The 13,269-nt window shown below is 39.5% G+C and overlaps 5 non-coding genes and 11 pseudogenes across 5 annotated transcripts; all 16 read right to left on the bottom strand.

Annotated features, from left to right (window-relative positions):
• Positions 1–119, bottom strand: LOC125494248 (5S ribosomal RNA; annotated as a pseudogene).
• Positions 120–347: 228 nt separating this feature from the next.
• Positions 348–466, bottom strand: LOC125494243 (5S ribosomal RNA; annotated as a pseudogene).
• Positions 467–694: 228 nt separating this feature from the next.
• On the bottom strand, positions 695–813 carry LOC125494249 (5S ribosomal RNA; annotated as a pseudogene).
• A 227-nt stretch (positions 814–1,040) lies between these two features.
• LOC125494247 (5S ribosomal RNA) lies at positions 1,041–1,159 on the bottom strand (annotated as a pseudogene).
• Positions 1,160–1,388: 229 nt separating this feature from the next.
• Positions 1,389–1,507, bottom strand: LOC125494232 (5S ribosomal RNA; annotated as a pseudogene).
• Positions 1,508–8,048: 6,541 nt separating this feature from the next.
• Positions 8,049–8,166, bottom strand: LOC125494301 (5S ribosomal RNA). Its single transcript, XR_007270649.2, has one exon. It is a non-coding gene; the product is annotated as a 5S ribosomal RNA (ribosomal RNA).
• Positions 8,167–8,396: 230 nt separating this feature from the next.
• Positions 8,397–8,515, bottom strand: LOC125494300 (5S ribosomal RNA). Its single transcript, XR_007270648.2, has one exon. It is a non-coding gene; the product is annotated as a 5S ribosomal RNA (ribosomal RNA).
• Positions 8,516–8,745: 230 nt separating this feature from the next.
• Positions 8,746–8,864, bottom strand: LOC125494299 (5S ribosomal RNA; annotated as a pseudogene).
• Positions 8,865–9,513: 649 nt separating this feature from the next.
• Positions 9,514–9,632, bottom strand: LOC125494297 (5S ribosomal RNA; annotated as a pseudogene).
• Positions 9,633–10,553: 921 nt separating this feature from the next.
• On the bottom strand, positions 10,554–10,672 carry LOC125494293 (5S ribosomal RNA; annotated as a pseudogene).
• A 229-nt stretch (positions 10,673–10,901) lies between these two features.
• On the bottom strand, positions 10,902–11,020 carry LOC125494292 (5S ribosomal RNA). Its single transcript, XR_007270640.2, has one exon. It is a non-coding gene; the product is annotated as a 5S ribosomal RNA (ribosomal RNA).
• A 570-nt stretch (positions 11,021–11,590) lies between these two features.
• Positions 11,591–11,709, bottom strand: LOC125494290 (5S ribosomal RNA; annotated as a pseudogene).
• Positions 11,710–11,938: 229 nt separating this feature from the next.
• Positions 11,939–12,057, bottom strand: LOC125494289 (5S ribosomal RNA; annotated as a pseudogene).
• A 230-nt stretch (positions 12,058–12,287) lies between these two features.
• Positions 12,288–12,406, bottom strand: LOC125494288 (5S ribosomal RNA). The gene has a single exon (XR_007270636.2). It is a non-coding gene; the product is annotated as a 5S ribosomal RNA (ribosomal RNA).
• Positions 12,407–12,636: 230 nt separating this feature from the next.
• LOC125494287 (5S ribosomal RNA) lies at positions 12,637–12,755 on the bottom strand (annotated as a pseudogene).
• Positions 12,756–12,982: 227 nt separating this feature from the next.
• On the bottom strand, positions 12,983–13,101 carry LOC125494286 (5S ribosomal RNA). Its single transcript, XR_007270634.2, has one exon. It is a non-coding gene; the product is annotated as a 5S ribosomal RNA (ribosomal RNA).
• Positions 13,102–13,269: the final 168 nt, after the last annotated feature.

The following is a 13,269-nucleotide window of genomic DNA, read 5'->3' as shown; positions in this document are numbered from 1 at the left end:
GGAGTGTAATACGAGGAGTTCCCAAAAGGTCACCCATCTTAGTACTACTATCGCCCAAACACGCTTATCCGCGAAATGTTGATGGTATCCGGTGCATTATTGCTGGTATGATTGCACCCGTTAGCTCATTGTTCAAATTTGTTTATATGTCCTTACCTATCCTGCCTGGTCTTCTCACCTCACCTCACCCACTCCTCATTATTCGAACGCTCATAATTTCGCACTCGGACCTCCGTTTCTGTGATATTTTCTTTCAAACCAATCATCTTTTCGAGATCTACGTTGTTCTCTCCCGCCCTTTAGAAGAATCAGCTCCAAACGGGGAAAAAAATGAATTGTGCAACAAAAGGGGGCAACACGAGGACTTCCTAGGATGTCACCCATCCTAGTACTACTCTCGCCCAAGCACACTTAACTGCTGAGTTTTGTTGGGATCTGGTGCATTAGTGCTGTTATGATCACACCTGATAACTCACTGTTTGAATTAGTTTATATGGCTTACCCATCCTTCTAGTTTCTCAAACATTACCTCACTCACCCCTAATTATTCGAACGCTCATAATTTCACGCTTGGACCTCAGGTTTCAATGACCTTTTTTTTCAAAACAATTATCTTTTCGAGATCTACGTCATTGTTTCCCATACTCTAGAAAAATCGGCTTCCAATGGGAAAAAAATTAATTTTGTAAAAACTGAGGTGCAACACGAGGACTTACTAGAAGGTCACCCATCCATGTACTACTCTGCTCCAAGCACACTTAACTGCGGAGTTCTGATTCGATCCGGTGCATTAGTGTTGGTATGATCACACTCGGTAACTCACTGTTCAAATTAGTTTATATGGTCTTACCCATCCTTCTAGTTTTTCACACCTCACCTCACTCACCCTTAATAATTCAAGCGCTCATAACTTCGCGCTCGGACCTCCGTTTTCATTGATTTTTTTTAAACCAATTATCTTTTTAAGATCAACGTCGTCCTTTCCCGTTCTCTAGCAAAATCGGATTCAAACGGGGGAAAAAAAGAATTTTGCAAACACAGGGGTGCAACACGAGGACTTCCTTGGAGGTCACCCATCCTGATACTACTCTCGTCCAAGCACGCTTAACTGGGGAGTTCTGATTCGATATGGTCGATTAGTGCTGATATGATTGCACCCGTTAACTCACTATTCTAATTAGTTTATATGGTCTTACCCATCTTTCCAGTTTTTCACATCTAACCTCACTCACCCCTTATTATCCGAACGTTCATAACTTCGCGCTCGGACCTCCGTTTTTAGAGATCTTTTTTTCGAACCAATTATCTTTACGAGATCTACATCGTCATCTCCGGCCCTCTAGAAAAATCAGCTATAAACAGGAAGAGATATATATTTTGCAGAAAAAGGGGTGGAATACGAGGACTTCCCAGGAGGTCACCCATCCCAGTACTTCTCTCGCCCAAGCACGCTTAACTTCATAATTTTGATGGTATCCGGTGCATTAGTGCTAGTATGATTGCACCCGTTAGCTCATTGTTCGAATTTGTTTATATGGCCTTACCCATCCTACCAGGTCTTCACATATCACCTTACTCACTCCTGATTATTCGAACGCTCATACCTTCACACTCGGACCTCTGTTTTCAGTGATTTTTTTTAAAACCGATTATCTGATCTATGTTATTGTCTTCTGCCCTCTAAAAAATTCGGCTTCAAACAGGAAAAAAAATGGATTTTGCAGAAAAAGGAATGCAACACGAGAACTTCCAAAGAGGTAACTTGTACTACTCTCTCCTCAGCATGCTTTATTGTGGAATTCTAATGGGATCCGATGCCTAAGTATTAATATGATCGCAGGCGTTAACTCACTGTTCGAATTATTTTATATGGCCTTACCCATCCTACTAGTTTTGTACACATCACGTCATTCACCCCTTATTATTCGAACGCTCAGTACTGTTAGAACTTGATTAAGGGTGATGAAGATGATTACTATGAATGATGAATCTTCTAGGCGTGTGTAGACATTTTCTCAAAAGCAATATTCCTACCCTACACTGAGCACGAGTTACAAGGAATTCACTTTCGAGATACAAAGAAGAACAAAAAATATCACGCTCGTTATGAGATTTGTCAAATGAGTGAAAGGAAGAAAGTTTTTGTAATGATGATGAACTTTTGATTTGATTCTTATGCAAGAGAGAGAATGTGATTTTTCATTCACCCACTCCATCATATGAGAGACTCATATTTATACTAATGCTCAATAGTTTCAGAGAAAACTGAAACCATTCAATGACAAACCGTCATTATACACAAATCCACGCAAAATCGCAAAACCCCAGGTCGCGAGTCGCGAGCACTCTTCTGCCTTCTCGTTCCTTCTACTTTGCGAACAGCACACTGACGAAAGCATTCGCGAGGTGAGACATAGGTCACGACTCGCGACCAGTGCATGCTGCTTGTGCGAAGTGCTGCGAGGCTTGCTGTGACCTTGTGCGTGGCTTGCATAGCATTGTATATGCTGCGACCTTGTGCGTGGCTTGCATAGCATTGTATAATCCATGTATTAAGTTGAGCAACAACACCATGACCAAGTAACTCAAATAACACATCATGAAATAAACTAAACTATATACTCTAAATCTCCAACAATCCTCCCCCATTTAGAGTATACATAATAGTTATGCACAAACATCATCATAACAAAACAATCTTATGCATAAATGAAAGTGTAAAAAACTTGAACTTCCATATAGTACAGTATACATTCCAAGTATCCGTATCCAATTGGTGTCGATAACGATTGAACCAATTTCAATACATAATGGAAACCAGAAGATACTATACACACAAGATAAAGTTACTTAAACTCATTATAAACCGACACATAAAGCCTTGTGTCCATATCTATTCATAAGTGTATCAAAGCTATGCCTCAATAGCTCCTTGAAGCGGCTAAACTTCACACTTACATTGGTAGATCTCTAAAATACATGTTACTGTGAAAAGCACAACAAGAGACCTATTAAGTTATACAACCTCCATATACAACACAGTGATAGAACTACAAACTTAGGATGAATAAAGTTCTACAATCATCTAAATGAAGAAATTAATCTTATTGAACTTAAGACCCAACGTCATATTGGGCGTTAAGTTAAGATTCCCTCATTCGTGATTCTCGAGGGGCTCCAATCCTAAACCGATTGCCATCCTCTTTACATTACTCTAGCCAAGGCCTTTGTAAAACAATCCGCTAGATTATACGTTGTACGTACATAGTCAACAGTGATTACACTATCCTTGATAAGTCCTTGGATGTAGCTATGCCGACACCAATGTGTCTTGACTTACCATCATAACTTGACTATATGCTCTTCCAAAGCAGCATCGTTATCACAATGAATTGCTATGGGCGATATCGGTTTTGGCAACAAAGGAATCTCAATCATGATATTCTTCAACCACTCCGCCTCGTTGCTTGCGGAAGACAAAGCGATAAACTCTGAATTCATGGAGGAATCCGCTATGCAAGTTTGTTTCTTGGAAGCCCAAGATATAGCACCTCCCGCAAGTAGAAATACCCATCCACTTGTAGAAGTGTGATCTTCTTTGTTAGAGATCCAACTTGCATCCGAATACCCTTCTAAAACCGAAGGATATCCATTGTAGGATAAACCATAGTCTTTGGTTTTCCCTAAATATCTCAACACACGACGAATAGCTCGCCAATGTTGCATACTAGGATTACTAGTATACCTACTAAGTTTGCCTACCGCAAATGCGATATCTGGCCTAGTACTCGTCATTGCATACATCAAACATCTAATCACCCTTGAGTACTCAAGTTGAGATACAGCACTACCTTCATTAGGCATTAATTTCCCACTAGGGTCCACTGGAGTTGACACAAAAGAGCAACCACTAACATCGAATTTCTTAAGAACCTTTTCAATGTAGTGAGATTGAGACAAACTCAATTTACCTTTGCTTCTTTTAATTCTAATTCCTAGAATGACATCCGCCTCCCCCAAATCTTTCATTGAGAACTTAGACGATAGAAAAGATTTAGTCCACTCAACTTGGGATAAATCAGTTCCAAAAATTAGCATGTCATCTACATATAAGCAAATCATAACACCATGACCATTGTCATCAAATTTGCTATATACACACTTGTCTGAATTGTTCAATTTGAATCCGTTAGACAACACTACGTCATCAAATGTTTGATGCCATTGCTTGGGTGCTTGTTTTAGCCCATACAAAGATCTAATTAGCTTGCAAATCTTTTGTTCTTGACCTTTGACAATAAAACCAACTGGTTGTCTCATGTAAACTTCCTCATCTAATTCTCCATACAAGAACGCGGTCTTGACATCCATTTGATGGATTACAAGATTATGAATTGCCGCAAGTGCAATTAATAATCTTATAGTGGAGATTCGAGCTACAGGTGCATATGTATCGAAATAATTGATACCCGGCTTTTGAGAAAAGCCTTGTGCCACTAACCGGGCTTTGAACTTGTCAATAGTTCCATCGATTTTCATTTTCTTCTTGAAAATCCATTTGCACCCTATTGGTTTACATTTAGGAGGTAGGTCCGCTAGAACCCATGTGTTATTCCCCATGAGTGAGTCCATTTCATCATCAATAGCTTCCTTCCAAAATGAAGCATCTTGAGATTGCATGGCCTCATCATATGTTAAAGGATCCCTTCCACATTATAGACATATGGAAACTTAGTCAAAACACTATCTCTTGATCCTTCAACTAAATATACATGAAAATCCGGGCCAAAAGATTTCTCTTTCCTAACCCGTTTACTTCTCCTTGGTTGAGTTGATGTAGATGCAACATTTTCATCTAGAATTTGTTCATCTAACTCATGATCATCATTTTGATCAATTTCTTGAATTTCGGTACTTGGAGTTATATCCTTTGGTCTAGGAACCGATGAATATCTATTTTCATCAAAAATTGCATCTCTTGACTCCACAATAGTGTGAACCGACCAAAAGTCGTTTTGTTCTATAACATAGAACCTATAGGATTTGCTATGAGCAGCATATCCTATAAAGATGCATTCAACTCCTCTTTCACCTAACTTTTTACGTTTAGGTTCCGACACTTTAACTATTGCCCTACATCCCCAAATTCTAATGTAACTTAGATTTGGTTTTCTTTTGTACCATAATTCATAAGGGGTTACTTTGTTCTTTTTCATAGGAACACGATTTAAGATGTAACAAGCAGTTAAAACCGCTTCACCCCAAAAAGAATCACTCAAACCCGAGTAGGATAACATAGAATTTACCATTTCTTGTAAAGTTCTATTCTTTCTTTCTGCTACACCATTTTGTTGTGGTGTATAAGTCGCGGTCGTTTCATGTATAAAACCTAAAGCTTGGAAATAACTAGGATTATGAAATTCACCACCTCTATCGATTCTAAACCGTTTAACCTTGTCACTTAGTTGCAATTCTACATCATTCTTATAGATCTCAAATTTATCTAGAGCTTCATCTTTAGTAGACAATAGATATACATAACAAATCGTGAATGATCATCAATAAATGTTATTATATATTTCTTGTTTCCTAAAGACGGTGTACTATGAAAATCGCAAAGATCATTATGTACTAAATCAAGCAAATTAGTATCCCTTTCCACATTATTAGGGAAAGAACACCTAGTTATTTTGGTAAGCATGCATGTTCTACACTTCTCAATACTTGGATCAAAAGAAGGAATTAAATCATCCTTAGCCATATAATATAATTTTCTATAATTAACATGACCAAGTCTTAAATGCCAAAGAGAAGAATTATCATTAATAACACACACATTGTTTACTAAAGCATTTGAAATGCTGAGTTTAAACATACCGTTACATAAATAACCAAGTCCAACAAATAAACCACCATTAGATAATATAAACTTTTCCGACTCAAAAACCATTTTAAAACCTATTCGATTCAAGATAGCTCCAGACACTAAATTACGCCTATGTTCTGGAACAAATACAACATCTCTTAACACTAGAGATTTGCCGGAACTAAAGACTAACTCTACTTGTCCTACACCAAGAACTTGAGCTGTAGAGTCATTTCCCATGTATAGAACTTCTCCATTGTCCACCTCCTTGAAGGTTTTGAATGAAGACCGCTCCTTGCACACATGCCTTGAAGCTCCTGAATCGATGTACCATGAACAATCATCCTGTACATAAAATATTTAAGAAATCATACATATATAATTCAAACTCGAATTACATGAAAGTTGTGTACAAGTACCTTGTTTGGCTTGGGATTGGCTAGACTCGCCTTTCCCTCCACCTTGCTCATTCTTTTTGTTCATCTTCCTCTTCCAAAGGAAGCAATCCTTCTTGAAGTGTCGGGCTTGCCACACTCCCAACAACCACGTTGTTGAACAACTCCACCATTCTTAGGCTTCTTAAAGTGTTGCCTTTGGTGAAATTGTTAGCCCTCTTCTTAGGATTTGAGTCATTGAACTTTCCATCATCCACCATGTTAATGGTAGAAGAATTAGGATTTACCTCCTTTTGTCCATCTTGAACCCGAATGCCCTCTTCAATCCGAAGATGAGCACCCAATTGTTCCACATTTATATCATCTTTCCTATGTTTAAGGGTATTTCTAACATCCTTCCAACTTGGTGGTAATGTGTCAATTATCGAAGAAACAATAAAAGTTTCATCCATACTAATATTGTGTTGTTTAAAACTTCCTAAAATCCTTTGTATTTCATGGAATTGTTCCATCACAGACCTTGTTTCATTCATCTTAAAGTTATTAAAGTTACTAACTAAAAACTTCTTATTAGATGCATCTTCGGCCATGTATTTTGACTCAAGGTCATCCCAAAGCATTTTAGCGGATTCATAGAATTGATAAACATCAAATAAAGTGTCAGACATACCGTTTAAAATACGACCACGGCATATATAATCATCGTTCTCCCACTTATTCCTTCTCCTTGAGGCCTCCAAAGTTTCATCTTCCACAAACTCGGGTTTTGGAGTACTCAAAACATATGCCACCGAATGAGAAATGAAAAGAAAATGCATCTTCTTTTGCCATCTACGGAAACCCACACCTTCAAACTTGTCAAGTTTCTGAAAATTAGAAGTCATCTCACGTACCGTAGCCATCTTCAAGTATATTGCTTTTGGATTGTTAGAATTTGATTAAGGGTGATGAAGATGATTACTATGAATGATGAATCTTCTAGGCGTGTGTAGACACTTTCCCAAAAGCAATATTCCTACCCTACACTGAGCACGGGTTACAAGGAATTCACTTTCGAGATACAAAGAAGAACAACAAATATCACGCTCGTTATGAGATTTGTCAAATGAGTGAAAGGAAGAAAGTTTTTGTAATGATGATGAATTTTTGATTTGATTCTTATGCAAGAGAGAGAATGTTATTTTTCATTCACCCACCATCATATGAGAGACTCAAATTTATACTAATGCTCAATAGTTTTTGAGAAAACCGAAACCATTCAATGACAAACCGTCATTATACACGAATCCAAGCAAAATCGCAAAACCGCAGAAGGCATCCGCGAGCTGCGAAGCAGCGTCGCGAGTCGCGACTGGGTGCCGTCGCAAGCTGCGACCCAGGTCGCGAGTCGCGAGCACTCTTCTGCCTTCTCGTTCCTTCTACTTTGCGAACAGCACACTGACGAAAGCACTCGCGATGTGCGACATAGGCCGCAACTCGCGACCAGTGCATGCTGCTTGTGCAAAGTGCTGCGGGGCTTGCTGCGACCTTGTGCGTTGCTTGCATAGCATTGTATAATCCATGTATTAAGTTGAGCAACAACACCATGACCAAGTAACTCAAATAACACATCATGAAATAAACTAAACTATATACTCTAAATCTCCAACAAGTACTTGGCACTTGGACCTCCGTTTTCAGTGATCTTTTTCCTCATACCAATTATCTTTTCGAGATCTGCGTCATTATCTCCCGCACTCTAGAAAAATCGGCTACAAATGAGACAAAAAGTATATTTTGCAGCAAAAGGGGTGCAATACGAGGACTTCCTAGGAGGTCACCCATCCAAGTACCTTCTCGCCCAAGCATGCTTAACTGCGGAATTTTGATGGGATCCGGTGCATTAGTGCTGGTATGATTGCACCCGTTAGCTCATTGTTCGAATTTTTTTATATGGCCTTACCCATCCTTCCAGGTCTTCACACCTCACCTCACTCACTCCCGATTATTCGAACGCTCATAACTTCGTGCTCGGACCTTTGTTTTCAGTGATCTTTTCTTTCAAACCAATTATCTTTTCGAGATCTACGTCGTTATCTCCTGCCCTCTAAAAACCATCAGCTATAAACAGGAAAAAATACATATTTTGCATAAAAGGGGTGTAATACGAGGACTTCGCAAAAGGTCACCCATCATAGTACTACTCTCGCCCAAACACTCTTAACTGCGGAATTTTGATTGTATCCGGTGCATTAGTGCTGGTATGATTGCACCCGTTAGGTCATTGTTCAAATTTTTTTAAATGGCCTTACCTATACTTATAGGTCTTCTCACCTCACCTCACCCACTCCTCATTGTTCGAACCCTCATAATTTCGCGCTCGGACCTCTATTTTTAGTGATCTTTTTTTCAAACCAATTATCTTTTCGAGATCTACGTCGCCATCTCTAGCCCTCTAGAAAAATCAGCTATAAACAGGAAAAAATTATATATTTTGCAGAAAAAGGGGTGCAAAAACGAGGACCTCCCAGGACGTCACCCATCCTAGTACTATTCTCGCCCAAGCACGCTTAATTCAGAATTTTGATGGTATCCGGTGCATTAGTGCTAGTACGATTGCACCCGTTATTTCATTGTTTGAATTTGTTTATATCGCCTTACCCATCCTAGTAGGTCTTCACATCTCACCTCAATCACTCCTGATTATCCTAACGCTCATAACTTCGCACTCGGACCTTTGTTTTCAGTGATTTTTTTTAAACCAATTATCTTTTCGAGATCTACGTCGTTGTCTCCCGCCCTCTAAAAATTTCGGCTTCAAACAGGGAAAAAAATGAATTTTGTAGAAAAGGGATGCAACACGAGAACATCCAAAGAGTTCATCCATCCTTGTTCTACTCTCTCCTCAGCATGCTTAATTGTGGAGTTCTGATGGGATCGGATGCCTTAGTGTTAGTATGATCGCAGCCTTTAACTCACTCTTCGAATTATTTTATATGGCCTTACCCATTCCACCAGTTTTGTACACATCACGTCATTCACCCCTTATTATTCGAACGTTCATTACTTTGAGCTTGGACCTCTGTTTTCAGTGATCTTTTTTTCAAACCAATTACCTTTTCGAGATCTACGTTGTTATCTCCCGCCCTTTAGGAAAATCGGCTACAAATGGGACAAAAAGTATATTTTGCAGGAAAAGGGGTGCACCGGTTATCTCCTGCCCTCTAAAAAACATCAGCTATAAACAAGAAAAAATATATATTTTGCAAATAAGGGGTGTAATACAAGGACTTCCCAAAAGGTCACTCATCTTAGTACTACTCTCGCCCAAACACGCTTAACCGCGGAATTTTGATGGCATCCGGCGCATTAGTACTGGTATGATTGCACCCGTTAGCTCATTGTTCAAATTTGTTTATATGGCCTTACCTATCCTTCCTCGTCTTCTCACCTTACCTCACCCACTCCTCATTATTCGAACACTCATAATTTCGCACTCGGACCTCCGTTTCTGTTATATTTTCTTCCAAACCAATTATCTTTTCGAGATCTACATTGTTGTCTCCCGCCCTCTAGAAGAATCGGCTCCAAACGAGGAAAAAAAATGAATTGTGCAACAAAAGGGGGGAAACACGACTTCCTAGGATGTCACCCATCCTAGTACTACTCTCGCCCAAGCACACTTAACTGCGGAGTTTTATTGGGATCCAGTGCATTAGTGTTGTTATGATTACACCTTATAATTCACTGTTTGAATTAGTTTATATGGCTTACCCATCCTTCCAGGTTCTCACACCTGACCTCACTCACCTCTAATTATTCGAACGCTCATAAGTTCGCGCTAGGACCTCAGTTTTCAATGATCTTTTTTTTCAAACCAATTATCATTTCGAGATCTACGTCATTGTTTCCCGTACTCTAGTAAAATCGGCTTCCAAGGGGAAAAAAATTAATTTTGCAGAGAAAGAGGTGCAACACGAGGACTTACTATAAGGTCACCCATCCCTGTACTACTCTCCTCTAAGCACACTTAACTACGGAATTATGATTTGATCCGATGCATTAGTGCTGGCCAGATCGCACTCGGTAACTCATTGTTCGAATTAGTTTATATGGTCTTACCTATCCTTCCAGTTTTTCACACCTCACCTCACTCACCCCTGATTATTCGAGCGCTCAGAACTTCACGCTCGAACCTCCGTTTTCAATGATTTTTTTTCAAACCAATTATCTTTTCGAGATCTACGTCATCCTTTCCCGTTCTCTAGAAAAATTGGATTCAAACGGGGAAAAAAATGAATCTTGCAAACACAGGGGTGCAACAAGAGGACTTCCTTGGAGGTCACGCATCCTAGTACTACTCTCGTCCAAGCACGCTTAACTGGGAAGTTCTGATTCGATATCATGGATTAGTGATGGTATGATTGCACCCGTTAACTCACTATTCTAATTAGTTTATATGGACTTACCGATCTTTCCAGTTTTTCACATTTAACCTCACTCACCCCTCATTATCCGAACGCTCATAACTTCGCGCTCGGACCTCCGTTTTTAGTGATCTTGTTTTCAAACCAATTATCTTTACAAGATGTACGTAGTCATCTCCCGCTCTCTAGAAAAATCAGCTATAAATAGGAAAAAATATATATTTTGCAGAAAAAGGGGTGCAATACGAGGACTTCCCAGGAGGTCACCCATCCTAGTACTACTCTCGCCCAAGCACGCTTAACTTTGGAATTTTGATGGTATCCAGTGCATTAGTGCTCGTATGATTGCACCCGTTAGCTCATTGTTCGAATTTGTTTATATGGCCTTACCCATCCTACCAGGTCTTCGCATCTCACCTCACTCACACCTGATTATTCGAACGCTCATAAATTCGCACTTGGAACTCTGTTTTCAGTGATTTTTTAAAAAACCAATTATCTGATCTACGTCGTTGTCTCCCACCCTCTAAGAAATTTGGCTTCAAACGGGAAAAAAATGGATTTTGCACAAAAAGGGATGTAACACGAGAACTTCCAAAGAGGTCATCCATCCTTGTAGTACTCTCTCCTCAACATGCTTAATTGTGGAATTCTGATGGGATCCGATGCCTTAGTACTAGTATGATCGCAGCCGTTAACTCACTGTTTGAATTATTTTATATGGCCTTACCCATCCTACCAGTTTTGTACACATCACGTCATTCACCCCTTATTATTTGAACGCTCATTACTTCGAGCTTGGACCTCTGTTTTCAGTGACCTTTTTTCTCAAACCAATTAACTTTTCGAGATCTACGTGGTCATCTCCCGGCCTCTAGAAAAATTAGCTAGAAACACGAAAAAAAATATATTTTGCAGAAAAAAGTGTGCAATACCAGGACTTTCAAGAAGGTCACCCATCCTAGTACTACTCTCGCCCAAGCACGCTTAACTTCATAATTTTGATGGTATCCGGTGCATTAGTGCTAGTATGATTGCACCCGTTAGCTCATTGTTCAAATTTGTTCATATGGCCTTACCCATCCTACCAGATCTTGACATCTCACTTCACTCACTCCTGATTATTCGAACACTCATAACTTCACAATCGGACCTCTATTTTTAGAAATATTTTGTTTAAACCAATTATCTTTTCGAGATCTACGTCGTTGTCTCCCGCCCTTTAAAAAATCCAACATCAAACAGGAAAAAAAGTGAATTTTGTTGAAAAAGGGATGCAACACGAGAACTTCCAAAGAGGTCATCCATCCTTGTACTACTCTCTCCTCAGCATGCTTAATTGCGGAGTTCTAATGGGATCTGATGTCTTAGAACTAGTATGATCGTAGCCATTAAGTCACTGTTCGAATTATTTTATATGGCCTTACCCATCCTACCAATTTTGTACACATCACATCATTCACCCCTTATTACTCGAATGCTCATTACTTCGCGCTTGGACCCTCGTTTTCAGTGATCTTTTTTCTCAAACCAATTATCTTTTCGAGATTTACGTCGTTACCTCCCGCCCTCAAGGAAAATCGGCTGCAAATGGGACAAAAATTATATTTTGCAGAAAAAGGGGTGCAATACGAGGACTTCCTAGGAGGTCACCCATCCTAGTACTACTCTCGCCCAAGCACGCTTAACTGCAGAATTTTGATGGGATCCGGTGCATTAGTGCTGGTATGATTGCACCCGTTAGCTCATTATTCGAATTTCTTTATATGGCCTTACCCGTCCTTCCAGGTCTTCATACCTCACCTAACTCATTCCCGATTATTCGAACGCTCATAACTTCGCGCTTAGACCTCCATTTTCATTGATCTTTTCTTTCAAACCAATTATCTTTTCGAGATCTACGTCGTTATGTCCTGCCCTCTAAAAAACATCAGCTATAAACAGGAAAAAATATATATATTGCAGAAAAGGGGTGTAATACGAGGACTTCCAAAAAGGTCACCCATCATAGTACTACTCTCGCCTAAACACGCTTAACTGCTGAATTTTGATGGTATCCAGTGCATTAGTGCTGGTATGATTTCACCCGTTAGCTCATTGTTCAAATTTGTTTCTATGGCCTTACCTATCCTTATAGGTCTTCTCACCTCACCTCACCCACTCCTCATTATTCGAACGCTCATAATTTCGCGCTCGACCTCTGTTTTAAGTGATCTTCTTTTCAAACCAATTATTTTTTGGAGATCTACGTCGTCATCTCCCGCCATCTAGAAAAATCAGCTATAAACAGGAAAAAATATATATTTTGCAGAAAAGGGGTGCAATACGAGGACTTCCCAGGAGGCCACCCATCCTAGTACTACTCTCGCCCAAGCACGCTTAACTTTAAAATTTTGATGGTATCCAGTGCATTAGTGCTAGTATGATTGCACCCTTTAGTTCATTGTTCGAATTTGTTTATATGGCCTTACCAATCCTACAAGGTCTTCACATCTCACCTCACTCACTCCTGATTATTCGAACGCTCATAACATCGCACTCGGACCTCAGTTTTCAGTAATTTTTTCTTAAACCAGTTATCTTTGCGAGATCTACGTTGTTG

This window comes from Beta vulgaris, chromosome 4 (genome assembly GCF_026745355.1).
Source record: "Beta vulgaris subsp. vulgaris cultivar EL10 chromosome 4, EL10.2, whole genome shotgun sequence".
In the NCBI taxonomy this organism is placed as follows: domain Eukaryota; kingdom Viridiplantae; phylum Streptophyta; class Magnoliopsida; order Caryophyllales; family Amaranthaceae; genus Beta; species Beta vulgaris.
This window is presented reverse-complemented; position numbering and strand designations above follow the sequence as displayed.